The sequence below is a fragment of the Symphalangus syndactylus genome, chromosome 14, assembly GCF_028878055.3.
Source record: "Symphalangus syndactylus isolate Jambi chromosome 14, NHGRI_mSymSyn1-v2.1_pri, whole genome shotgun sequence".
Lineage (NCBI taxonomy): Eukaryota > Metazoa > Chordata > Mammalia > Primates > Hylobatidae > Symphalangus > Symphalangus syndactylus.
In genome coordinates this window covers 113712816-113740152 of record NC_072436.2, presented here as the reverse complement: position 1 = coordinate 113740152, position 27337 = coordinate 113712816, and the positions used below count along the sequence as shown (strand labels likewise).

General features: G+C 46.1%; 1 long non-coding RNA gene across 2 annotated transcripts; it reads right to left on the bottom strand.

Moving 5' to 3' along the window:
* Positions 1 to 661: 661 nt before the first annotated feature.
* LOC134732340 (uncharacterized) lies at positions 662 to 14481 on the bottom strand. Of its 2 annotated transcripts, XR_010115384.1 has the most exons (4): positions 14356 to 14403; positions 14215 to 14252; positions 9558 to 9688; positions 662 to 940 (listed from the first exon to the last, which is right to left on the bottom strand). It is a non-coding gene; the product is annotated as an uncharacterized lncRNA (long non-coding RNA). The 2 variants fall into 2 exon arrangements; XR_010115383.1 differs by having other exon boundaries at positions 14215 to 14481.
* Between the last annotated feature and the right edge of the window lie 12856 nt (positions 14482 to 27337).

Sequence of the window (27337 nt, the reverse complement as noted above, 5' to 3'; positions counted from 1 at the left end):
CAAATCTGGACAAAGGAAAACGAGGTTCTCTGAGGAGGGAGGCAGAGAGCCCAAGGAGCTAACCAAGAGACAAACAGTCATCCTGTCTTGGCATTTTCTTTTACACGTGTGTGTACATTATCTTACACTTACCACTTTGTTTTCTTTCTCTCCTTTAATTGCACCCTGCTGCCAAAGTTAAAATAAAATGAAAGTATTGAGATAGCTCAGTAACTGACTTTTGGTCAATTGCCTTTTCATATAGTGAACAGCTGCCCAAACAATTGTCTCTGTCACTGTGCAAATTTGCAAAAGTTTGCATGATCACTCCCAATCCCCCAACACAGAGCTGTGTTGCAGAACAATTTAGTTCAGTGTTTTGCTCTTTGCGGCAGGGAGGTTCTCATCCATTACAGGTTGCAGTAAAAACAGGGGTACCGTAAGCAACCACTGCTTTCCTCAATGATGTGATGAAAGCAAAAGCCAAGTAGCTCGATGTATCCAACTTAAAAATATAAAAAGTTACGCCCGTGGGCTGCAGTTGGAGCCATGGTGGCAGCAACTGCTGCTGGGCCTAGCCCGGGTTCTGGACCTGGGGACTCCCCAGAAGAGCACGAGGGGGAGGCTCCGGAGCGCTGGCGGAAGGCGCACAGGATGCTTTACTACAGCCTCTCGGAAGGGGAGGTGGCGGGACGCCCCGCGTGGCCCGACCCCTTGGACCCGACTGATCTGAACGGGGTGCACTTCGACACAGAAGTTTACCTAGACAAGCTGCGTAGAGAGTGCCCTCTGGCCCAGCTGATGGACAGTGAGACAGACATGGTGTGGCAGATCTGGGCTCTAGACAGCGACATGCAGACCCTGGTCTATGAGAACTACAAGTTCATCTCAGCCACAGGAATTGACAAACAGCATCAAATTGTATGAGGAATTACAGGAGACCCAGAATTTCCCAAATAATCTTGTAAAAGAAGAACAAAGTTGGAAGATGGAAGAGTCACACACACACACACACACACACACACACACACACACACTGTATATATATATGTATGTAAAGTTTTGTTTTCATTCTGTTGTAAATATTTAGTAATTTCTATTGTGATTTTTCCCTTAACTCATGAAAGGATATTTTTAATTTTCCAAATATATGCTTGTGTTTAGCTATCTTCTTGCTGTTGACTTCTAATTTTGTTGCATTATGGTCAGGAAAATGTGGTCTGGAGAATGTCAATCGTATAGTGGATTTTGTTGAGACTTCTTTCTGGCCTAATATGTGGCTGTGGCCAGTTGTCATTGTTGTTGTTTTTTTTTTTTTGCAAATGTGCCACGTGTGGTTAAAAGGAATGTGGATTATTTGTTTTTTTTTAGGAGAGTTTTTATTTTTAAATAGATTCTCAGTGTAATTGAAATCTAGCTTCAATTAACAATATGCTAGATCTCTCAAACCTTAGGATGTTAGTCAGTGTAACACTGGACATTGCTGCTGAGACAAATAAACCCTAAACTCTCAGTGAGTTGGCACCCATAGCATAGTCTGGTGCAGGGCAGGGGTTCTCCTTGGGGGCCCTTGTCCAACAGTGATTCAGAGATTCTGGAGGTTTCCATCTTTTAATTCTGCCATCTCAGAGTTTTTCACTTGTAGCCATGTGGATGGGAAGAGAGGAAACATAGCTCATACTTGCCTTTGATAACCTTGGCCCAGAAGTGATTTCTTACATTCCTATTGGTGGAAATGCAGTCACATGGTTCTAAACTAACTGTAAGGGAGGCTGGGAAGTGTAGTCTTTCTGCATGTCCAGGAAGAGTAATGGTGTGAACAAAGCAGTGTCTTTGACACGCTAAGCATGTGCTAAAGAGTTCTTACTCTTATAGGAGGTTTGTCTGTCCTGTGTAACTTTCTCAGTTTTTCCTTAGTTTCAGGCAATGTTGTCTGGTGCATTCTGCTTGATGATTATTATGTCCTCTTGGCAAAGTTTCAAGATTCCCATCAGTTTGAATGAAAGTGTTTTACCGATAGGTCAGGAAATGTTAATACTTTAAAAGGCCCTTCTATTCCTCCACTCTACAGATAAGAACAACAGAGTCCTAGAGAGGGGAGGTCATGGGTCTCACTCATGAGTGGCAGAATCGAAACCAACATGGCAGTAACTTTGCCTTTCTGCCATCATGTTGTTCTCCCTCTATTTTCACTCTGCTGATTTCTTCACTTGCTCCATACAGACCTCCCAGTGCCAAGTATATAAGGAGTGATTAATCTGAGCTTCTCCAGAAAGTCCATTCCTGGTAGGCACTGGGAATAAGAAATCTCAGAGTATAAAATAGCATCAAGTGGTAGCACTTTTGTGAATGGCTCCCAAATTAGTTCCTTTACCTTTTTTTTTTCATGAAGCGCAGTTGCACAAACCACGCTTAGCCTGAGATGAAGCACATATTAGAGAAAGGTTCTCTCTATAGCATTATCTATTACTCTAATGAGCATGAAAAAGAGGAGAGGGGACATGCTCTGTCTAGCTATTATTACCTCCACTATAGAGTTGACATACACAAACTCATTATTGCATTATGTTTTATTCAACAAAATAACTTTAATGTTGTAGTTTAAATTGAATTTGCTAAAACATCTTTATCTCCAGCATAATGTGCCTCAAGTGTCTTCTTGGTGCCTGCATTTTCTCCAGAATTATAGTGCTGAAGCTATGGAAATGGTGAAATTATATGCAATCTGCAAAACAATGTGGCTGTAACGTGGTAATTGGCCTTCCTCATCAGAGCTGTTCCATCAGAGACCCAAAGGCTATCGTAAAAATCACCCACTTAGGAAAACCTTTATTCCCAGTAGCCTGTAAAAATCTGGTTATACAAACAGATTTGCTTATTCAGTGACATTAATGGCTCCTCATAGTTAAAAAGTCATCAAGGTGATTGACCTATGATCTGTTTCCTCTGTGACCAAGTGTCATTTTTATTTTGACAGTTGGGAGCCTTTTGACTCTTTCACAGCTGGCAAGAAGGCACAGGAAAGGAGATCTCAAAAACCAACAACCTGTGTATTCCCAGCCTATTAATCAGTAGAAAATCACTTCAACTGGATTAGGGTCTTGTACCTGGCAGAAAGGCTCTTATGGACATTGGAATTGGATTTTTACACTTGATATGACACCTCCTTGAGTCAGATCAGATTCGTGTTTGATAGACTCTTGCCAAAAAATTGCTCCAGGGTCTGTGCAGTAGCTAAAGCGTTTTTGTTGTTGTTGCTGTTTTAAAAGCAGCATTAAATGTTTTCATTAAGACCTTCCCAGCAGTTATTTTATTGTGAATATGGTCTTTAGCTCTGGTCCTGAATAAGTTACACTGAGGAAACCTCTACCAAGTGTTTTATTGGAAGATGTCTGATGGATGGTTTGTTTTAATAACAAATCTCTTCCCTTTTTCTGTCCCCTGTGTCCTATTCTCCTTTCTCTACACGTTATTCAGGGAGGATTCAGCTATTCCCAAAGTCCTTTCCTCTTTATTTCCATTCCAGAGCTCTCTGTATAACTCCAGGCGGATGAATCCAGCTGCCCACTGGTTATCTCCACTTGGCTGTCTGTCTTGCGTTGACCTCACCTTACCTTTCCTCTCCTGATTTCCTCTTCTGCCTGGGTTCACCACGTCCGATTCACACCACCATCCACCCAGCTTCCAAAACACCTGGGCCTCATCCTGCATTCCTCCCTCTTTCTCAGTCAAGTTAGTCTACCATCTCCTCTCCATCTGCACTGCCACAGCCTTGGTCCAGCCAACCATCTTGTCTCACTTGGTGTATTGCAGCCTCCTGCCTGGTCTACTCACCTCCCACTCTCCTTCAGCCAGACTGCTCTTTTTATAGCAGAAAGTGGATCATTACTCCCCTGCCTAAAAACATCTACTGTCTCCCTTTGTCTACAGGATAAACATGACAAAGAGCCTTTAAGATTTGGCTCCAACTTACCTCTATATTAGTCACTTTTTACAATTATATGAACATCTCTCAGCTCCTCACCCTCTCACTTCTCGATTTTTGCACATGCTCTTCCCTCTGCTGGGAATGATCGTCCACACCTCTCCTACCAACCTGCCTAATTCCTACCATTTTCTAGTCTTCAACTTAGGAGACCTCTGATGGAGAAGTATTTCTGACCACCTGATACGGACTGGATGCCTACACACCGGCTGGCCATTTTTTTTTTTTTTGACGGAGTCTTGCTCTGACCACCCAGGCTGGAGTGCAGTGGCACGATCTTGGCTCACTGCAATCTCTGCCTCCCTGGTTCAAGCAATTCTCCCACCTCAGCCTTCTGAGTATCTGGAATTACAGGCGCCCACACCACACCCGGCTAATTTTTTTTGTATTTTCAGTAAAGACAGGATTCACCATGTTGGCCAGCCTGTTTTCGAACTCCTGGCCTCAAGTGATCCACCCACCTCGGCCTCCCAAAATGGTGGGATTACAGGCATGAACAACTGCACCTGGCCGATTAGGTGCCCCTTCTATGTGCTCCCATTGCCCCAGGCATACTGTCACCACAGCTTTTACCATTCTGAGTTGAAAATGATTTTTTTTTTTTTTTGCTTTTTATTTCTCTCATTAAATGCAAAGCTCATTGAAAAGAGGACGGTGGTTGTTCACTGTTGTACTCGTAACCTTCGCCTCAGTGTCCTGAGGTTGGCTCTAGAGCTGTGCACACATGTTCAGACATTGGAGCACATCTTGTCTAGCACCTCTTTTGAGGTGGCTTGGAGAAAAGTCAGTAGGTACTTCCCCAAGGATGAAACAGAAGCTTCACCTCAATCAGGAGTTCTTCAACTTCAGCCTGCACTGGAATCCTCTGAGAGCTTGTTAAAAATACAGTCTCCTAGAGCCCACTCTTCAAAAGTCAGTGAGTTGCTTCATCATCAAAATATATACAGAATCCAGCCAGTCTTCAGCGCCAGCCTGGTCTGAGCCACTGTGGACTCCCACCTGCAGAATCTCCCTGCTGGTCTCCTTGCTTCTGCTCTTACCCTCTTATCATCCATTCAAGTAGCCAGGGTGATCCTTTTTAAAAAATTTTAAAAATTTTTTTGAGATGAAGTCTCACTCTATCACCCAGGCTGGAGTGCAGTGGTGCTATCTTGGCTCACTGCAGCCTCGACCTCCTGGGCTCAAGCCATCCTCCCACCTCAGCCTCCTGGGTAGCTGGGACCACAGGCATACACCATGACACCTGGCTAATTTTTGTATTTTTTGTAAAGACAGGGTCTTGCTATGTTGCCCAGGCTAGTCTTGAACTTCTGTGTGCACCCACCTCAGCCTCCTGCATTTATAGGAGGCCCCTCTTGTAGGGATTTTGATGCAGAGGCCTGGGTGCCTCATGTCTCCTCCCATCTCTCTCTGTCTCTCTGTCTGTCTGTCTCTCTCTCTCTCTCTCTCTCTCTCTCTCTCTCTCTGTCTGTCTTTCTCTTTGCCTTATAGCTGCCTGGGGACTAGACTCTGCCTTAGGCATGCCTCTGACTCCTGTTTGCTTTTACACTGAGGCTGCTTTAAGTTGCACCTTGATCGGAGGCCTTGGGCGTCTGTTCCTATTCCTTGCTTTTGTTGGAAGGGCCATGCAGCTTCTTCACAAATTGCAAAGGTGCCCACGAGTTTCCAAGTCCCCAACAACCAAACCAGATGACAAACAAGGATGCAGCCCACAGCTGGAGAGACAGATTTCCTGTCCACACAGAGACTCCAAGATGCTGAACTCAAATCCACCCTGAAACCTGTTTTCTCTCTCATTTAAGTTCAATGTCGGCTGGGGGCTTGCAGGGCAGGGCTGGTGACCATTCACAGGGCAAAGATGCTTTGAAATGTCGACTGAGAATGGTGTGGTGGTTGACAGATGGCACATCAGAGCATAGATTAACATGGAAAGAGAAACTCACCTCTTGGGAGGAATGTGTGAGGCTGGCAGCCACACAGAGGGCTTTTCCTGCGAGCTCTCACATAGGTGCAAACAGCCAGGAGGTTTTGCTTTCTGAGCCTGAGTGGAACCATGTTCCTACCTGCACATTGCCGCTCTGCAGCAAATGTTTATTCCTGTTGCATTGATCAAAAGTGCTTACCGAAGGGGTTTGAGAGGAGTGGTGACAGTGTGAGTTATGGCTCTGCCGGCTGCCAGTGGAGCCAGCCACTCTGCACAGCTGTGCAAGGGTGTTTTGAAAAGTGGCTCAGCCGGCCAGGAGTGACTGGGTGTAAATGTTGCTGCCACAACATCTTGTAGCCTGATTGGGGCCGTATTTGCAGAGCCCCTAAACCACTACCCTTGTTCAGGCTTAAAAATAAGCTTACTTTGTTTGTTTGTTTGTTTTGTCTTGTTTTATGAGACGGAGTTTTGTTCTGTTGCTGGGTTGGAATGCAGTGGCATGATCTCGGCCCACTGCAACCTCTGCCTCCTGGGTTCAAGTGATTCTCCTGCCTCAGGCTCACGAGTAGCTGGGACTACAGGCGTGCACCATCATGCCCAGCTAGTTTTTGAATTTTTAGTAGAGATGGGGCTTCACCATTTTGGCCAGGATGGTCCGACCTCTTGACCTCGTGATCTGCCCACCTCTGCCTCCCAAAGTGCTGGTATTTTAGGCGTGAGCCACCATGCCTGGCCAAACATAAACTTACTTTCTTACCTCTTCTGCTGAACTTTATTTGCTTCTTTTCCCAAACGTCTCTATGCAGAACAGCTTTTAGCAACAAAGTTACCCAATGCCCTTCCCTAGTCTGTCCTTGCAACTGGCTTTCAGCAGGGGGTAGGAGGAAATCCTTGACAGAACCAATTTACATGACTGTTTGGAGGACTCTGGCTAGCCCCAGGAGGTGTTTGCATTTTTAAATTGGTTACTAGTTATCTGAAATGAGTTTCTAATTAGTAGAGCTTCAGGCATTGTAAGGAAATGAAGTGAAAATATGTAAATATTGTGGGGGAAGACTCCCCCCACCATGCCTGCTCCACCAGTGGCATTTACTTTTCCTACCTTCTTTTCTTTGAGTCCAGTGATTTTTTTTTCTTTTTTTCTTTTTTTTTTGAGAATGAATCTCACTCTGTCGCCCAGGCTGGAGTGCAGTGGCGCAGTCTCCGCTCACTGCAACTTCCCCCTCCCGGGTTCAAGCGATTCTCCTATCTCAGCCTCTTGAGTAGCTGAGACTACAGGTGTGTGTCACCATACCCGGCTAATTTTTTGTATTTTTAATAGAGGCAGGTTTTCACTGTGTTAGCCAGGATGGTCTCAATCTCCTGACCTCGTGAGTCCAGTGATTTTTCTAAACTTGCAGTGGGGTTCCCAGGGGTGGTAATTTTTAAGTGGGGTTTGTAAGTTAGGACAGCCTGGTGAAGTCATACAGTATGCTGTTTGCTGAGGTAGATTCTGTTCTCTGAAGATGGCCAAAATATCATCTCCCTTCCTGTGGGCTGTTAGGTAACAGGGGTACCTTAATGGCGCCAGTTCCGGGTTCTTCTCCCCTCCTTGACCGGGCACTGTCTGAACCCGCCAAAGGAGGGCCAATCAGAAAAAAGCATCTCCCGCCTTCCCTTGGGCCCACCCCACGTAGGCCCAAGGGATATAAAACCCAGCACACCAGCAGCTCTCTCTCTCTCTCCTCCTCTCTTCTCTCCCTTCTCTGCTCCATACCTCCAATAAAGATCTCTTGACCGCGACTGGTGTAGTCTGATCCTTGCCCGGCCTCTTTCATGGGCCCTTCTAGAAGCTTGTCTCACCCCCATCAAGAGGCAAAGTACAAATCTCCTCCTCTTGAACCTGAGCAGGATTGAGACTGTTTCCGCAAAGAGGATGTAGTGGCAGTGAGGGAAGAGAGAGACCCTCTCATATTGTTTTATATTGTTTTATACTCAGTACCTGTTTTAAGAAAAAACAAGGAAGTAAAACCAAAGACAGGCAGCCCAGTGCCAGGCCTGAAACCAGGCCTGGGGCTGCCTGGCCTAAACCCAGTAGTTAGAAATCAACTCCTAACTTAGAAACCGATGCTATTCACAGATTCCAGACATTTTTTAGAAGAACATTGTGAAACTCCCTGCCCTGTTCTGTTTCTCTCTGACCACTGGTGCATGCAGCCCCTGTCACGTACCCCCTGCTCTCTCAAATCAATCATGACCCTTTCATGTGGAATCTTTAGTGCTGTGAGCCCTTAAAAAGGACAGAAATTGTGCAGTCGGGGAGCTCGGATTTTAAGGCAGTAGCTTGCCAATGCTCCCAGCTGAATAAAGCCCTTCCTTCTACAACTCAGTGTCTGAGAGGTTTTGTCTGCGGCTCGTCATGCTACAGCAGTGGCTCTATGAGACTTCAAAGGCCAGGTTAGAAGAGGCTGTGCAACTTTCTCCTGGTTCTCTCATTCTTGGCACATAGCCACCATGCTGTGAGGAAGCCCAAGCAGCCCAAGGCAAGACCCCTGTGGAGAGGAACCAAGGCTCTCTGGTGCACAGCCCTGGCTAAGCTTTCAGCTGACACCAGCATCAACTCTTCAGCCATATGAAAGATTCACCTTGGCTGGGCATGGTGGCTTACACCCTTAATCCCAGTACTTTGGGAGGCCAAGGTTGGTGGATCACTTGAGGTCAGGAGTTCGAGACCAGCCTGGCCAATATGGTGAAACCCTGTCTCTACAAAAATACAAAAATTAGCCAAGCATGGTGGCAGGTGCCTGTAATCCCACCTAACCAGGAGGCTGAGGCACAGGAGTATCTAGTATTGCTTGAACCTGGCAGGTGGAGGCTGCAATGAGCCAAGATCTCTTCACTGCACTCCAGCCTGAGTGACAGAGCAAGACTCCATCTAAAAAAAAAAAGAAAGATTCACCTAGAGAGTGGTTCCTCCAGGCCTTGGGGAAGACTCCCCATTTGTTGCTGGGAAGAACAGAAATGAATCCTTTCCTTTGAACCCTGCCCAAAGTACAGATTTATTAGCAGAACAAATGATGCATTTTTTTAAACCACTAAATTTTGGTCTATTATGCAACAGTAGATGATCAGAATCTCTACTTTGCATAAAGCCCCTGCTCCATGGAGCAACTACGAGGGCTCTGGAGTCAGTATGCTCAGGTTCAAATCCCCTCCTGACTCTGCATCATTTGGGTGACTTATGGCAAATTCCTTAAACTCCTTGTTTCTCAGGTTTCCACCTGTAAAACAGGGATGATAATAATAGCATCCACGTCATGGGTGCCATGAAGATATCCACTGGATGGGTGATTGCATCCCATGAATTGTGAATTCCTTTACAAATATTTATGGAATGCCAATTATACGCCAGGCTATGCCAGGCACTGGGGAGTGACAAGTGAGCAAAACAGCCCTGTTCCCTCCCTCCTGGTGCTTACAGTCTAATGGGGGTATAAGAACCTTAAACAAATAGACAACTCAACATATCATGACCAATTATGATAGCTGTTCAGAGGAAGTGACATTTAGGCTGAGACTTGGATGATGGGTGGGCTTTAGCCCAATGAAAAGACCAGGGAAAAATATATGCAAAGGCCCTGAGATATGAAACAGAGGACTTAGATCTCAAATCTGGGCTTCAGGCAATACCTTACTATCTTGCATCTTTCCTCAAGCATCTGGAAGTGCTTCTTCCTGACACACATCTAAATGGTTTCTGGTTTCTTTTTATAGAATTGCACCAATGCCCACTGTTTGAAGTATCCTTGGGGCTGCTGGCTCTGAAAACAAAACACAAAGAACAAAAGGAAGTGTATATCAGTCAGGATTCTTGGCTGCAAGCCACAGCAGCTATTCCTATTTATGAAGGGAGGAGGGAGTTTCCTAGAAGGTATTTGGGGGCTCACAGATGATCAGCTGCAAGATCAGGCTTGAGGAATGGGCAGGAGGAATGTGGGAGGGTTGGAACCAGTTGGTGGGAGCTATCTAGGAAGGGATAGAGCTGACTCCATCTTTGCAACTCTCTTTTGACAGTCAAAACCCTGGTAGCAAACATCTGACTGGCTCAGCCCAGGTCTTTTGTGCCCTCCTGCGGTACCAGGAAAGATCTGGTCCCTTTGGTTTCATGAATATCTGGAGAGTGGAGCTGGCAGTGGAGAATGGGCTCTAGATTTGCACCCTGCCAAAGACTTCTCCAAGACAGATCAGGATGCTAATGGGGATGTCAGCTACAGACCAACACATGCCACCCTGGCTTCCTCGTGTTCCCCAGCCACCCTGATTTCCTTGAGAGAAGCAGTGACTCCAGAGTTCATTTTTGCTTTGTTCTCCATCTTATTTTCCCAGTGGGAGGCTGCATCAGGGTCTGAGATCTCTGGCTGTCCAGGACACAAATGCCAGCCCCATTCCCAGGCAGCGACACTATGTGAAGATGTTCTCACACGACATCACCATTTTGGACTCCATCCTAGTTCACTTGTGGCTTTTATAGCCTTGGCTTCCTGACATGAGTATATAGCATTTGTCATTTATGGGAACTGCTGCAGCCTCAGGGCTGGCCCTCCTCATTTCTCCTCGGCTCAGTATTTACATTTTGTTGGAAGCAAGCCAAAGTGTGCTCCCCTTGGTGCCCAGTACTCAGACCTTGGCTCTAAACTCAAGATGGGCAACTCTGACCCTCTGTCAATATGTCGGTGGGTTTGGCCATGAGGCGTTTTTGGCCTCCTTGGGATGGGCTGAAGGGGAAAAGCGGGGAGACTAAGCAGAGTGGGGTTGGGAAAACTGAGTCATCAGCTTTAATGAGATGGCAGTTAATCCCGGCATTCTGAATTACTGTGGAACAGCACATGGAGGATGAGAGCAAGCTTGGGGCTGGGGATCATCTCCATGGTGGTCCAATCTGATGGGTGGGACCAGCAGCCACAATTTCAGACAGTGCTCATCTCTGATCTTTGGTAGTCTGAGAATTGGGGAAATGTTTTCATCAGGGCCCGAAGATGTGGGTGTGTGGGTGTGGATGATAGAGTCCAGTCTCTTGGGGGAAGCCGAGAGAGTCTGGGCTGAGGAACATCCTGGCTTTGGAGTCAGAAAGAACTCATTTGGATTCTGGCTGTGCCACTGACTTGATAAAAGTGACTTAATTTCTCTGAATCTTAGTTTTATCTGTAATACGGAGATAAAAATAGAATCCATACTTCACATGGTTATTGCAAGAATTAGATGCTGTGATGCCTGCTGAGCTCTCAGCACAGTTCCTGGCACCCAGAAAGAACTCCAAGCATGATAGCTACGTTAATAGAGACTGGGGAGGCTGTGGCTTGGTGGCTATGCAGGTGGGTCCCCGGGCTTATCCCACGACCACTACAAATCATCCTATAGCAGTGAGGTGGGGTCCGGGAACCACATCTGGTACACCGGGATTGCTTGTCCCCAAAGGTTCGATATTTTCAATGCCTAGCCTGAGGCTGCACATTCCTTCAACAATGGCTGCAGTGACATCTCATCTTCACAGGCAGCACCCTCAGACTCTCCCCTTTCTTCTTCGAAATTTCCCTTCTCTGGGATCCTCAGATTCTTTCCTTCTGCCTAGAGTCTTTGGACAACAGCCAGCTTGTTTTCCTGCCTCTCAGGAGGCTGCTTCTCTTTAGGCAGCCCATTGGCTAATGGCACCCACCATTAGTGTCAAGCCCATGTTTCCAGACACCTAACCCCAGACAGACCAAGAGTGGTGATCAAGTGCTCCCGACGGCCTGGTTTCCTGTGCTGGGGTTGGCTTAGAGGTGGGAGGAATGGGGAAAGAGGCTTCCGCAGTGCCTGCAACTGGGGAGGATGGGTGGTTGCAGGGCCCAACAGCCTTTTTTCTTGGCTGGTGAGATTCCTGGTTGTTTAGATTGTAGCGTGTTCTTTGGAAAGTCTGTTTCTTATAGAGAGAAACTCTAGGAGAGAAGGGAGGACTGTCAGCTAGGTAAGGTGTAGAGAATCAGTTAAATCAGTTAAAACATTTGAACGTTGACTTCAGTAAAGACCAGAGTGATGAGTGTCTTGTCTTCATCTCTTCTTCCAGGGTCCTGTGTCTAACTCATTGCATCAGAAAAGGGGAATGTGTGGGTTGACATAACTAGACTATGGGGTGGCTTTCTTTTGCCCATTTTCTCTCTCCCTCTCATCTCTGTAACCTGGCTTCTTTTCTCCTACTGTAGATGGAATTTTTGTACATGGTGAGAATCTTGGCAGAAATCTCCTGGCTATTTATCCCTATGGCTTTGTTGCCAGAAAGAAAATGGACTTCCCTGTCCTAGCTCTTGTTTGAAAACACCCAGGAAAGAGTTGTAATTGGCTCTCTTGGGTTACTTCTCTACCCTTAGACTGGGGGTTTGAGATACTATGATGGACTCAACCTGAGTCCTTCTACAGCTAAGAGTGGGGTTGGGTGCCTCTATTACCTGAAGAAGTGAGGGAGATGGTGGCACAGACACAGCCACCAGAAGAAATCACCGTGAATTGAATCCACAAAATGGGTATTTCTGACAAAGCCATTTCCAATGCATTATTTTCTTAGCCACTTCAAGTCCTTTTTGGAATAAGCCAGGGTACAAAAACATTTATCAATAAAATATATGCTTTTATTATGGCAGAAATGAGTGTGAAGTTAAAGTAAAGAAATGCATCAAGAGTTACCAGCAACCCAGGAGATGACAAATAAATCAGTTTTGCCTTATTGGTCTTGATTGTTTGTAGTTTTGAAGGCATGAGTGAAGATAAGATCAGGGTGAGGGTGAGTTCACAGGCTCTCAGCTGAGATAAAATTTGAAAATGGAAACACAGTACTTCAAATCACCATGGGAGCCTCTCCACAAACCTTAAATATGCAGAGGATACAGGCAGCATGGTCAATGAGGAAGTGATTCCAAGACCTGGGAAGATCTATGTACCAAATGAGGCATGTATTGGACAGGGTTCTTCAGAGAGGCAGAACCCATCGTGTATAAATACACATACAAGAAGGGAGTTACTGGGGAAATTGGCTCATGTGATTATGAAGGCTGAGAAGTCCCACGACAAACTGTCTACAAGCTTGAGACCTTGGGATGTTGGTAGCCTGGCTTGCGTCTAAAGGCCTCAGAACCTTGGAAGACCATGGTGTAACTCTCAGTCCAAGGCCAAAAGCCTGAGAACCCAGGGGGCTGCTGGTGTTAAGCCCCAGAGTCCAGAAATCAGGAAGCCTGATGTTCCGATGTCCAAAGGCAGGTGAAGGAGAGTGTGTCCCAGCTCCAGGAGATAGAGACACATTTGCTTTTTTTCTGTTTTTGTTCTATCAGGGTCCTCAACTGATTGGATGGTACCCACTCACATTGAGAGTGGATCTTCCCTCCTTAGCCCACGCAGACTCACACACAAATCTCTGGAAACACCTCCAGAGTGCTCACAGGCACACCCCTAAATAATGCTTTCTCTAGGTATTCCTTAATCCAGTCAAATTGACACCTAAAAGGAGTCATTACAAGGTGGCTTCTTTGGGATGCCCCAAGTTATAAGTATAGTCAAAACATTACATTTGAGGTCCTTGCATAGAAATATTTTGGAAATATGTTTATTTTCTTGTCTGGACAATTCTATGTTGCTTTAGAGGATGGCCAGCTTTTAGCTTAGTGATATACAAGATGGGTCATGCTTGCATAGGGGTGAGGTAGTGCCACATTTTTAATTAACTGTTGATTAGTGGGATTTGTGTATTGAGGTTAATCAGGTATAACAAGAATAGATAACTTTACTTAGATTCTTTTAAGCTCAATTACATAAATCGAATGCAGGGTGACTGTATATTAGAAACAACTTTTTTTTTGGTCTAGAAGTAAGCAATGCAGTCTCAAAGCTGACAATAACAAGCACAATTCAACCTTCTTCTATCTGTGCGAATCTGGTTTTCATTTTCTTCTTAGGTTATGGAGCAAAGGGGACATATTTCTCTTTCTTGGAAAAATCTCACTATATATGATGAGCAACAGCCCTTTACCATGGAAGGGACAAATGCGGTATTTTCCCAACAAGGAGTCACCTTGCATTCCCAGAGACAGTTGGAGCTGAGGTACAAGGATTTGTCAGGGAAGGAATATTGCTGAGCTTCCTACTAACTCAGGAGTGTCTTCAGGTGAAATTGGAAGGTCTTGTGACAAGGCTGAGAAAAATACACCAGGTGAGAGTTTTTGCTGAAAGATTACTGTTTCTTGCTGCCAGATGTATGAAGCCATGATTGCATTTATCATGAGTGTGGGACCCAAGAGTGAATTTTAACCACATGGTTGCTTACCTGGCAGTCTCTCAAGAGATCCTGGAGTTCACATCTTTCTGAAATCAAAACAAACAAATACACAAATAACTCCCCAAGCTGTCCTTTTAGAACTTGGAAGTGGTTATAGTTCTTCAAGCCTGGACAGTGAGGAGAGGTCACCTGAGTGATCAAGGTATTTTTTCTCTTGACACTCCTGTAGAAGCTTTGGGGCCTGATAACATCAGTCTTTGTGACCTCTTAGAATCCTTTGTGATTTCCTGGATTCTTCAGATTCCGCTTGTTGACCACGGGGCACACAAGGCAGGCCAGCACCTCGTCTTTTCTGCAAACCACTTTCTCCTATTTTCAGAACAGTGTCATTCAGTTTATGTGGTTCAGGGAGGTCACGACTCAGCCTTGTCCAATCAGAGGACTCAATCCTGCTGGCCACATTGATTGGTCCAGGAATGGATACATTCTAAGAAAGGGCCAATCACGACTTTCTGTCAGTCTTTTCTCAGAGGTTGTGGGAAAGATGCTTTTTCCTAAGCTGGTATTGAGGGCTGTGTGTAGTACACAGGCTTGAGACCGTGAACTGCTGTCTTGTGTCCACCTGGATAAAGCTTGTCTGATAATAAAGCAAAGTGGAGCTGAGGGATAAAGACAGAGACATACAGAGGACCCTGATGACATTATTTGAACCTAGATGCAGCTAAGTCTGAAGCTAGTGTGTCCGGAATTGGTGGGTTCTTGGTCTCACTGACTTCAAGAATGAAGCCGTAGACCCTTGCAGTGAGTGTCACAGTTCTTAAAGGCGGCATGTCCAGAGTTTGTTCCTTCTGATGTTTGGATGTGTTTGGAATTTCTTCCTCCTGGTGGGTTCGTGGTCTCGCTGGCTTCAGGAGTGAAGGTGCAGACCTTCGTGGTGAGTGTTACAGCTCTTAAGGCAGCGCGTCTGGAGTTGTTCCTTCCTCCCGGTGGGTTGGTGGTCTTGCTGGCTTCAGGAGTGAAGCTGCAGACCTTTGCGGTGAGTGTTACAGCTCATAAAGGCAGTGTGGACCCAAAGGGTGAGCAGCAGCAAGATTTATTGCAAAGAGCGAAAGAAAAAAGCTTCCACAGTGTGGAAGGTGACCCCAGCCTGTTGCCGCTGCTGGCTGGGGCAGCCTGCTTTGATTCCCTTATCTGGCCCCACCCACATCCTGCTGATTGGTCCATTTTACAGAGAGCTGATTGGTTTGTTTTACAGAGAGCTGATTGGTCCGTTTTGACAGGGTGCTGACTGGTGCGTTTAGGATCCCTGAGCTAGACACAAAAGTTCTCCAAGTCCCCACTAGATTAGCTAGATACAGAGTGTGGACGCAAAAGTTCTCCACCTCCCCACTAGATTAGCTAAATACAGAGTGTCCATTGGTGCATTCACAAACCCTGAGCTAGACACAGGATGCTGATTGGTGTGTTTACAAACCTTGAGCTAGATACAGAGTGCCCATTGGTGTATTTACAATCCCTTAGCTAGACATAAACGTTCTCCAAGTCCCCACCAGACTCAGGAGCCCAGCTGGCTTCACCCAGTGGATCCCGCACTGGGGCCGCAGGTGGAGCTGCCTGCCAGTCCCGTGCTGTTCGCCCGCACTCCTCAGCCCTTGGGTGGCCGACGAGACTGGGCACCATGGAGCAGGGGGTGGCGCTCGTCGGGGAGGCTCGGGCTGCGCAGGAGCACACGGCGGGGAGGCTCAGGCATGGCGGGCTGCAGGTCCCGAGCCCTGCCTCTTGGGGAGGCAGCTAAGGCCTGGCGAGAAATCCAGCCCACTAGGACCATCCCCTCAAACTTGCGGGGTACATAAGTTGCCAGCATTTTAATGTAAGCTGGTTTGAATTGTGTTTCTGCTGTTTGCAAGTGAACTTATTGGTTAAATCTGGAAAGCTTCGATGCATTACTCAATCCAGATAAAGAGGGTGGTTTCAACACATAAGGCAGAAACATGGCATTGAATTGTTTTAATTAAAACAGAAATACCCAATAGCTCCAGTTAGAACATTTCTCAGCAAAACGAAGAGGGTGGTGGAAGGAGTTTGGTGGAAGCCTTAAAAAGCCCTCATCTTATTGAGGAGAGGCAGGCAGAAAAAGAAGGAATGATAACATTTGGCGAAGGCAGGGGTTGGCATCTTGTTTCCATAGAATGATAGAGAAACATATTTATGAATGCTTGGAAAGGGAAAGTCAATTCCTAAAGACAAGAGGGAGCAAACAAAAGCTTGTTCCAAACAGGGAAAAATGAAAATAGGAGATAAAGGAAAATAAATAACAAGTACGAAGCAGTATCAAAGGATCAAAATCAAGCACATCACTTACGCTAAGTAGATTGTACTTTTTTTTTTTTTTAAATTAAAAGACAGTGACTGTCAGTTGGGGTTAAAAAAACAAAATCCAAAATCTGGGTGTCAGTGTCATCTATAAAATGTAGATATAATGACTGTGGTGTGTATCTGTGTGTGCATGTGTACATATGTGTATGAGTTTATGTATGAGTACACATATATTTAGAAGCACAAATGAGTCATGCTCAATACAACATTGTGCAGCTTCTGTTTTTCAGAAGCCACATGTCCTAAGGATCTCTCTACGCTGGCGCATAAAAGCTTGCTCCATTTTTTAGTAGCTGCACATATCCTGCTTTATGGCTATACCATAAATGTAGCTGAACTCCCATCATGGACACGTCGGTTGTTTTGGTTGTTTGCTTTTCTAAACGATGCTGCAATAAAATTTCCTCGTGTACCATTTGGGCTCACTCATGCGGATGTATCTCGAGGATCAGTCCTCAGAAGTGAGATTGCTGGGCAGAGGGTCTGTGCACTTAACATGTTGAAAGATATTACCAAATTAGTTTAATTTGTAAATGTGTCTTATTAGGAGAAAATCTGTTAGATTAAGTCCACCCTGTAAATGTTATGTTTGAGTAGTTCATTTATTAAATTGATTTGTGTTCTGCTTCTTCCCCAAAAGGGCTCAAGGAAGCTTATAGCAAGAGGCAAATCAAATAAGGCTGAAAATAATAAACATGCGGACAAAAGCCAGTATGGCAACAGTAACAGCTAGCACATATTTTGAGCACTTACTACATGCCAGACACTGTTGCAAGTGATTTGTATATATAAACTCAACTAAACCGCAGAATTTCATTAGGAAGGGATTCCATTTTGCAGGTGGGGAAACCAAGGCACAGAAGGGATAGATAACTTGTTCAATGTGACACAGTGAGTGGTGAACCTGGGAATTGAACTCGGGCAGGCTGGATTCAAAGTCTTCCCTGTTAGCCATTATGATATACTACTTCTCCAAAATCAGGATTCTGATGAGGAGGAAGGATGAAGCTGGACACAGACAGGTGTTTTTGTTTTGTTTTGTTTTTTTGTTTTGTTTTGTTTGTTTGTTTTTTTGAGACAGAGTCTCGCTCTGTCATTCAGGCTGGAGTGCAGTGGTGTGATCTCAGCTCACTGCAATCTCTGCCTCCCAGGCTTAAGTGATTCTCATGTCTCAGCCTCCCAAGTATCTGGTATTACAGGCGCATGCCACCATGCCCAGCTAATTTTTGTATTTTTAGTAGAGATGGGGTTTTGCCGTGTTGCCCAAGCTGGTCTCAAACTCCTGGGCTCAAGCGAGCTGCCTGCCTTGGCCTCCCAAAGTGCTGGTATTACAGGTGTGAGCCACCATGTCTGGCCAACAGATAGGTTTTTATTACTGCTGTGATCCAAGTATTCAACCCTTGATTCATTCAACCACCAGTGTATTCATTCAGTCATTCAACAGATGGCTATCAAGGGCAGCCGTTTGCCAAGAACACTGGGATAATAGTGAACAAAAGTCTCTGTGGTCCCCACCTCTACTTGCCTATGGGGATCAAGTTGCTTCCTGAGTGCACTCATCTGGATGCAAGGCTGTCCTTCCTTGGTGAATGGTGGGTCCCTCTGATCAATATGTTCATTCTTGCTGTAGGGAGAGAGGACTCTTTGAGCCCTTGGTCCTCGGCCTCAGCATCACTGACTTGGTGGCCCTCGCCTCATGCATTGTCAGCCAGAACTTTTGGTTTGCTCATTGCAACCCATTAAGATCCCCTGGGATGGGCAGGTGGGGCAAGTTTGCAGACAGCCCTATAAGCCTCATTCCCCAGACACTGGGCTGAGCTGTAACCTCCTCATTGCTGAGGTGTGGTGGCCTCAGCCAAGCTGGGAGGGACCTCAGCTGAGTCCCAGTGGTCCCTGAGGGCGAAGGGTCAGTTTGAGGTTTCTACTCCTTGTCCTCTGGTGGGAAAAACACTGCGTATGGGATTTTGCCTTTCTTGGACACTCGATCAGCCAGGCTTGGATACATTGAGGTTTCCAGACCCAATTTTTTTCGTCTGTAAAATGATAAAAATCAATGCCATTTCCACTTTGTCTCTTTGAAACGCGTATGAAGCAAACTTAACAAAACAAAGGAAATTTCCATTAATTCTGCATACGTTTTTTTTTTAGTACCTATGTGTGCCAGGCACTGAATTCGGCCCTGGGGCTGTCTTGATGAACAGGAGGACCAGGCTGTCAGCTCATGATGTGCACAGGCTGGTGGGGAGTAGAGCTAAATCGAACAGTCACAGCAGAAATAATAACAAACATTTACTGAGGACTTTCTACATGCCAGGCACATTTCTGAACCCTTGACAGGGTGTCAGCTCAGTTAATCCTCACTGCAGCCCCAAGAGGTGGGTGCTTTTATTTATTTATTTATTTTTATTTTATTTTTTTTTTTTGAGACGGAGTCTTGCTGTGTCACCCAGGCTGGAGTGCAGTGGCGCGATCTCGGCTCACTGCAAGCTCCGCCTCCCGGGTTCAGGCCATTCTCCTGCCTCAGCCTCCCGAGGAGCTGGGACTACAGGCGCCCGCCAACACGCCCGGCTAATTTTTTGTATTTTTAGTAGAGACAGGGTTTCACCGTGTTAGCCAGGATGGTCTCGATCTCCTGACCTCGTGATCCGCCCGCCTCGGCCTCCCAAAGTGCTGGGATTACAGGCTTGAGCCACCGCGCCCGGCCTATTTATTTTTTACTTTTATTTATTTATTTATTTTGTGTTTTGAGATGGAGTCTCCGCTTTGTCGCCCAGGCTGGAGTGCAGTGGCGCGATCTCGGCTCACTGAAAGCTCCGCCTCCCGGGTTCACGCCATTCTCCTGCCTCAGCCTCTCCGAGTAGCTGGGGCTACAGGCGCCCGCCACCACGCCCGGCTAATTTTTTTGTATTTTTAGTAGAGACGGGGTTTCACCGTGGTCTCGATCTCCTGACCTCGTGATCCGCCCGCCTCGGCCTCCCAAAGTGCTGGGATTACAAGCGTGAGCCACCGTGCCCGGCCGAGATGAGTGTTTTATAATCCTCATTTTACAGGTGAGTAAACTAAGGCACAGAATGATTAAGTATGTGTCCGAGGTCCTCAGCTAATAAGAGGAGGAGCAGGGGCACCATAGGCCTCTGGCTCCCAAACCTGTGTCTCTCAATAAGACACCCTCTTGCCTCTATGCTATAAAGTGATGTAGGAGCAAAAGAAGAGGATAGTTTGAGAGAAGAATAGTGAGAACCTCATTTATATTGGAGTGTTTGGGAAACGCCCTTAGGAGGAAGTGGAATTGGAAGAGATAGGAAGGAGGAGAAGGAGCCAGGCTTACAGACTTGGGTGTATGTGTAGGAGTTGGAGAGAGGCAGAGGGAACAGGACTCGCAAAGGCCCTGGGGTGGACAAAACGTTGAGGGCATTTGCCGAATGGAAAGAAAACCCTTGTGTTCGGGATCGTTGAATCGGAGGTGCCCTTGAGACTTGGCACAGTGCTTGGAGCGTCGGAAAAGCTCAGTAGAATTTAGCTGTTCCTGTGTCTTGAGAGAGGAAGAAGCAGGGAAATAGAAGTTTTCAGGGACGACGCGCTTCCCTAAGCCTGCAGCTGAGCATAGCAAGTATCGGTATTAGCATTAGGTACAGATAAATGCCATTTGGTCACCTCTGGCCTCCTTCTGCAGGTGTGGGTCCTGCAAGTGTGGGTTCCCTTTGCTGGGGAATCCTTGGGTGGGGGGCTTTGGCTCCCTCCCACCCCTTCGAGGAATTCTCCTTTGTGAAATTCACTGCGTGTTGCCTCCTTTTTCTCCATCAGTCTTGCAGTGGGAAGAAGGCAGCTCCAACCTGCTTTCAAAGCTGAGCAAATAAAGCTCTTTTACAATTGCTTCCATTGTAGAGACCTCATTGGACTGATTTATTCAAATCAATTCTGGGTAAAAGCCATAAAAGAGAGCTTAAGAATGAGCTCTGTTTCCCCAGGAAACCCAGCTGATGGATGGGCACCTGAAGTGGGGCGGTGCGTGGCTGGCTTCCGAAGGGAATGGGCGACCGCTTGCACTCTGGGCAGGCTCAGACAGCGTTTTCCTGGGGGACTGGGGTTAGACGCAGCCTCCAATCTTCCTTAAGCTCCTGGTGGAGATGAAATGGTCCAGTGTGCCTTTTTGTTTTGGCTCCTGAAGGGCACGAGGCCTCATCGTACAGCAGGTTTTGGGAACATAAGCTGATGTCATAGCTGGAAGGATCAGCAGATAACCTGATCGGAGCCCCTCCTTTTTGGCAGTAGAAGGGTGGGTGGCTAGAACCCAAGAAACTGGAGCAGCTTGCCCAAGGTCACCATCAAATTAGCGGAAGAGTCAGAATTCAAATTTAAGTCTCCCAACTTCCTTCTCCCATGCTGTTTGCATCACAGGAGCCACATCCCAGCTTACAAACAAAATGAACCAACCAACTAATCCCAAATGACCCTGATGGTAAGACCTGCCATTTATCCAACTAAAACCAAGTATGCTTTTTTTTTTTTTTTTCTTGAGACAGAGTCTCACTCTGTCACCCAGGCTGGAATGCAATGGCGTGATCTCGGCTCACTTCAACCTCTGCCTCCAGGGTTCAATCAGTTCTCCTGCTTCAGCCTCCCCAGTAGCTGGGGTTACAGATGCATGCCAGCACACCTGGCTAATTTTTATATTTTTAGTAGAGATGGGGTTTTGCCATGTTGGCCAGGCTTCTCTCGAACTCCTGACCTCAGGTGATCTGCCCACCTCGGCCTCCCAAAGTGCTGGGATTACAGGTATGAGCCACCACACCTGGCCCATGTATGGTTTAATCGAAGTCACTTTCCTTTACTTTGGTACTTTGTACACATAGAGAAGAAATAATCAGCACTGTCTTCATAAAAATTATTTGTTGAGATCAGAAGAGAGGGGAAAATTAATCTCTAAATTTGCTGCACTTGAATTCGTGTAACTTCTCAAACAGGATGAGTTTCTTTTCTTTATGTTGCATTTGCCTTCTGTACCCTCATGCCTATGTCTGCCACTTAGTAGCTGTGTGATCCTGATCCCTGATCACTTTACTCAGTCACTCTGAGCCTCAGCATTCTCATGTGTGTAATGAGCACAGGGCCAGCCTCATCAAGGTGTCATGACTGGATGGCATGAGGCGTATGAAGAAATCAACAGTGCCTGGCCATATCGGTTGCTCATAGATGTTAGTTCTTTTTTGATTATTTGCACAGAAGAAATGAATGAGCCTCTTCCCCGTTGGATAAATGTCTGCTGTTCTGTATTCTGCTTTCAGACTGACCTTGCCTGCCTCTCATTTTACTACTAGGATTGTTCATGGACACCTCTCTCTGTCTACCCCCCACCCCTCACCTTCAGCATATATGCACACACAGCCCCTGTATGCACATTTGGGTGTACAAAACACAGACTCTCCTTTTCAAGTTGCAAGTAGGAATAGGAGAGAGTAGTAAAATGTGGGCAGTAAGAAAGAATGTGAGTCCTTACTTTTTTTTTCTTTTTTTTTGGTGAGACAGGGTACCCCTCTGTCACTCAGCCTGGAGTGTAGTGGTGCAGTCATGGCTCACTGCAGCCTTGACCTCCGTCGCTCAAGTGATCCCCCCAACTCAGCCTCTGGAGTAGTTGGGACTATAGGCACATGCCATCACATCTGGTTAATTTTTGTATTTTTTGTAGAGATAGGTTTTTGCCATGTTTCCCAGCTTATCTTGAAATCCTGGGGTTGTATGATCTTCCCACTTTGGCCGCCCCCCTCAAAGTTCTGGGATTACAGGCATGAGCCACTGCACCCAGCCATGTCCTTATTTCCTAGCCCTTTTATTCTCCAGTGTTTTCCCTGCCCTGGACTGGGGTAGGAAATGTCATGTTTTGAGTTAGTGCAGCTTGGGACCAATGTGTATAGTGTGGACTTCAGTATTGAACTCTTTTGATTCTTTGTCTCTTTTCCAGGGGCTTGATGCCCAAATCACTCAGATATCAGAACCCAGACAAGGTGTTCCCAGGTGGTACTCGTGACTGGGACCCACATAAGCTGTGTTTTCTTGGCCAGCTGGATGGTGTCCCGGTATCTGTCATAGAAGCTTCCCTCCTTGGGCACAACTTTGTCATCACTACAGGTATGTTCAACAGCACTATAAAGAGAGAGGAGGAAAACAGAGGAAGGAAGAAGGGGTAGAGAGGAGAGAGCAAGTGGGAGTGAGAGGGATGGAGGGGGAAGAGGGGAAGTCTCAGAAATCTGCAATCATCCACTGCCTTGGGAGGAAAAGGGGAAATCTACTCTGGCCATGGTGCTGAAGTACAAGTGTCCTGCAAAGGACTTTGAGCCGGCAACCAGGCCAGCAAGAAATGAGAGGGAGAGGGAGAGGGAGAGGGGGAGGGGGAGGGAAAAAGGGACGGACAGAGGAAGAGAGAAAGGAATGGAGGGAGGGAGAGAGATAGAGCGAGGGGGGGAGGAAAGGAGAAAGAAAAAGGGAGAGAGTAAGAGAGAGGGAGGGAGGGAAACGGAGGGAGTAAGAGAGAGGGAGGGAGGGAAACAGGGAGGGAGGAAGAGAGATAAACAGAGGGAGAGTGAGAGAGAGAAAGAGAAAGAGACAGAGAAACAGAAATGCAGAGGCAGGGAGAGAGAGAAAGAGATGAGGGAGGGAGGAAGAGAGTGAGAGCGAGACCGAGAGTGAGAGAGAGAGAGAGAGAGAGAGAAAGGAGAGAAGGAGAGAGACAGAGAGGGGCTGATATAATGCTAACTCCTGCCTAGATTAGGGGTCAAATGCCAATGCCACAGGTTCATGTTGGGGAGACACATATTTTTTTTTTTTGGTAGCATTTTTGTTCACTTCCCAAGGAGGCTTAAATTATGTGTGCATGTGTGTGTGTATGTGTGTGCATAAGAACAGGGATTATTACTATATGGATTTTACTCCATGTTGGAGGCATTGCTTGGGACATCATCTTACTCGTGCCTATAAAACAGCGGGGTGGCATAGCTGGGGCATGGACATAGGCGCCTTGCTCATGGGGACACCAAAGCTTTGCTTACAGTGCAGGAGGCTAGCAGCTCTGTGGGAGGGACAATGAAAGATGCTTCTGTTCTGTCTTCTGAGGCCTTGGCTTCTAGGTCAGCCCAAGGGGATGGGGGACTTTTTACTCTGTTTTGATGATCGAGGGTGTCTCCCAATCCCCGTGGTTGCCTATTTGATTTGCTCTAGTTTAATCTTCTGGGGGTAACCACGGGTTTGCTCTCTGCCTTCTGTGCCTCACAGGGACTTCTGGGATCTTGGTGGCTTCCACAAACCTCAGGGATTTCCATGCAGGAGTAGAAGATGATGGGCATGTGGCTGCATGGTGCCTCAGAGCTCAGGTTCAGGAGCCAGATATGCCTGCATTGAAGTCATTTCTAACCCTCACTGTGGTCTTGGGTGAGGTCTCTTCTTGATGCAGATGTGGAGGCCCCTGGGTGGTAACTGGTTTCTGAAGATGAGAGAATGAAGGGGGTAAGGCTTTTTCTTAATGTCATCCCTGAAATTATTACACAATGCACCATGGTTCTTGCTGGTCTTAAGCAGTCAGCTTGATCTTATAGTGATTCCCCAGAAAGTTCTGGAAGGTAAATGTCTTTGAGAGGTTACCAGCATGGGCTTGAGGCAGATCATGGAGATACGAGTCCCAGCTCCATCCTTTACTAGCTAGGTGACCTTGGACAAGTTGTTGAACGTCTCAGAGCTTCATCCTCCTCATAGGTTAAATGAGAATAATAATAATATCCACCTCAACGGTTGTAAAAAAGATTATTTATTTTTATTTCTTATTGAGAGAGGGTCTCACTGTCATCAAGGCTGGAGTGTAGTGATGCAATCAGCAGTCACTGCAACCTCTACCTCCAGGGCTCAAGTGATCCTCCTACCTCAGCCTCCCTAGTAGCTGGGACCACAGGTGTGTGCCACCACACCTGTGTAATTTTTGTATTTTTTTTTGTAGACATGGGGGTCTCACTATATTGCCCAGGCTGGTCTCAAAGTCAAATTCCTGGGCTTATGTCATCACTTGCCTTGGCTTCCCAAAGTGCTGGGATTACAGGCATGAACCACTGTGCCTGGCCCTGTAAAGAACATTAAATGAACTAATATACACAGAATGTTTAGAATAGTGCCTGACATAGAGTAAGCTTTAAAAAGTATCAGCTATTATTTTTTTCTTCAACTTTTAAGTTCAGAGGTACATGTGCAAGATATGCAGGTTTGTTACATAGGTAAATGTGTGCAATGGTGGTTCGTTGCACAGATCATTCCATTACCTATATATTAAGCCCAGCACCCATTAGCTATTCTTCCTGATGCTCTCCCTCCTCCACCAACAGGCCCCAGTGTGTGTTGTTCCCCCCATGTGTTCATGTGTTCTCATCATTCAGCTCCTCATAAGTGAGAACATGTGGTGTTTGGTTTTCTCTTCCTGCGTTAGTTTGCTGAGGATAACAGCTTCCAGCTCCAACCATGTCCCTGCAAAGGACATAATCTCATTCCTTTTTAGGGCTACATAGTATTCCATGGTGTATATGTACCACATTTTCTTTATCTAGTCTATCATTGATGGGCATTTAGGTTGATTCCACTTCTTTGCTATTGCAAATAGTGAATATCAGCTATTATTATTTTATTAATATTATTACTGTTGTGGCTCAGAAAATGATAACTGAAAATTTGACACTTTGACACACTGAATGCTTTGAACTGAAATAGGAAGGCCTCAGAAATAAGTCTCAGAACCAAGGTCTCTCTGATCTTCCCCTGCTCCCCATCTCTCTGATCCTCTTTCTTTTCTCAAGCACAGGGCGGGACTCTCTCTGAAATTTTCTTGTTTGACTAAAGACACTTCTTTCCAAAAGAAATACAATCGTCTTAAGACCCCCTCCCTAGGAATTTCATTGAATAACCACCAGAGAAGAGACTAAAAGTCGTCACCATGCTGAGACAGACTTTTCATCTATTCTTTGAGGGCAGCTGTAAGAGATTACCTGGGAGACCTTATCTGCATAATAAGACAACCTTTGCCCACAGTAAGTTCTGCCCCTTACCTTCCCACCACCTTTACCAGAGCTCTGAGGGATGTTGTCCCAGGCCATTGTTCTTTCGGCTCATTTATTTCCCTTAGAAATTATATACTACCCCTAAAATTACCTACAGGCCCTTTATTTCCCTTCCTGCTAAGAAAATAGTATTTAAGCCTCAGTGACCTTGTCTCTTTTTGAGCCTCATATTTGCAGGACTCCCATGTCCATATACACACCAAGAAATCTGTGTGCCTTTTTTTCTCCTGTGTATTGTTTATTTATCAGTCATTTCAGTGAAGCTTCTGTGGGCAGAGAGGACACTTTTCCTCTCTCTCTACATTACCATGGCTCTTGTCAACTAGAAAGCATTGGGAACTAATGTGTACCTCCTGTCCTCAGTTTCCTTATCTGAAAAATGGGGCTGCTGATAATAGTCAGTTCGGTCGCTCAAGAAAGAAATAAGAGAGATTACACAAAGTGCCCCCACACAGTGTAGGCACCCAAAATATGACATTTTCCCCTTCCTCCTTTCTTTGGTCATATTCAAGATAGAGGCGTATCAAATATTGGCATAAATGCACAGTTTGGTGGTTCTTGCCTTTTTGAGGGGTCATGGGTCCAGAATCATATCTCCCTCTCAGGGTTCAATAATTCAATGAACTATAATGGGTTTTTAATCTCATTGCCCAGAAAAACCCATCTTAATTGCTTCTTCACACAATACATTAAATATAATTTTCTAGGAAAGAAAATGTGACTGACAAAAGTGGGTTATTAAAAGTCAAGCTCTCAGCCAGGCACAGTGACTCACGTCTGTAATTCTAGCACTTTGGGAGGCCAAGGCGGGAGGATCGCTTGAGCCCAGGAGTCCAAGCCTTCAGTAAGCTACATTTGCACCACTGCACTCCAGCCTGGGTGACAGAGTGAGAACCTGACTCTTATAAATAAATAAAAAAAATTGAACTCTGGTGATGCTGAGATGTGGAGAGTCTGAGGGTCCCAGAGTGCTTGGCTGTTGATCTGTGCAGAAGCTTCTGAGCCCAGAATCTCTGCCGTTCTGGGACTCACTGTTCTCATCCTATGGCTGTCCTTGGCCCCATTTGAGGCCATCTGATGGCTGAAGACAGGATGGTGTTGGGTTGAAGGGGCCTTCCTCCTTCCCCAGTGCTGACACAGGCTGTGTGGGTGTGGCCTTTAATGCTCTCTTCTCTAAACTCTACAATTTGCGGTGCAGCCGCACCATGGAGAAGGCAGGGATTCGTCTTTGTTGGAAGAGCTGTTGCATGTATTAAAAGGCTCCTGCAGCAATCAGGTCCCCATGGCAGGAAACAGTAAGACACAGCCCATGCCCATTTCCTTCTTCTTCTTCTTCTTCTTCTTCTTTTTTTTTTTTTTTTTTTTTAAGACAGAGTTTTGCTCTAGTTGCTCAGGCTGGAGTGCAATGGCGGGATCTTGGCTCACTGTAATATCTGCCTCCAGGATTCAAGCAATTCTCCTGCCTCAGCCTCCTGAATAGCTGAGACTACAGGCATGTGCCATCATGTCCAGCTAATTTTTGTATTTTTAGTAGAGACGGGGTTTCATCAGGTTGGCCAGGCTGGTCTCGAACTCCTGACCTCATGTGATATGCCCGCCTTGGCCTCCCAAAGTGCTGGGATTACAGGCGTGAGCCACCATGCCTGGCCTTCCCATGCCCATTTCAGCAGAACAAGATGAGGGGAGATTCAGATAATCAAGACAAATAG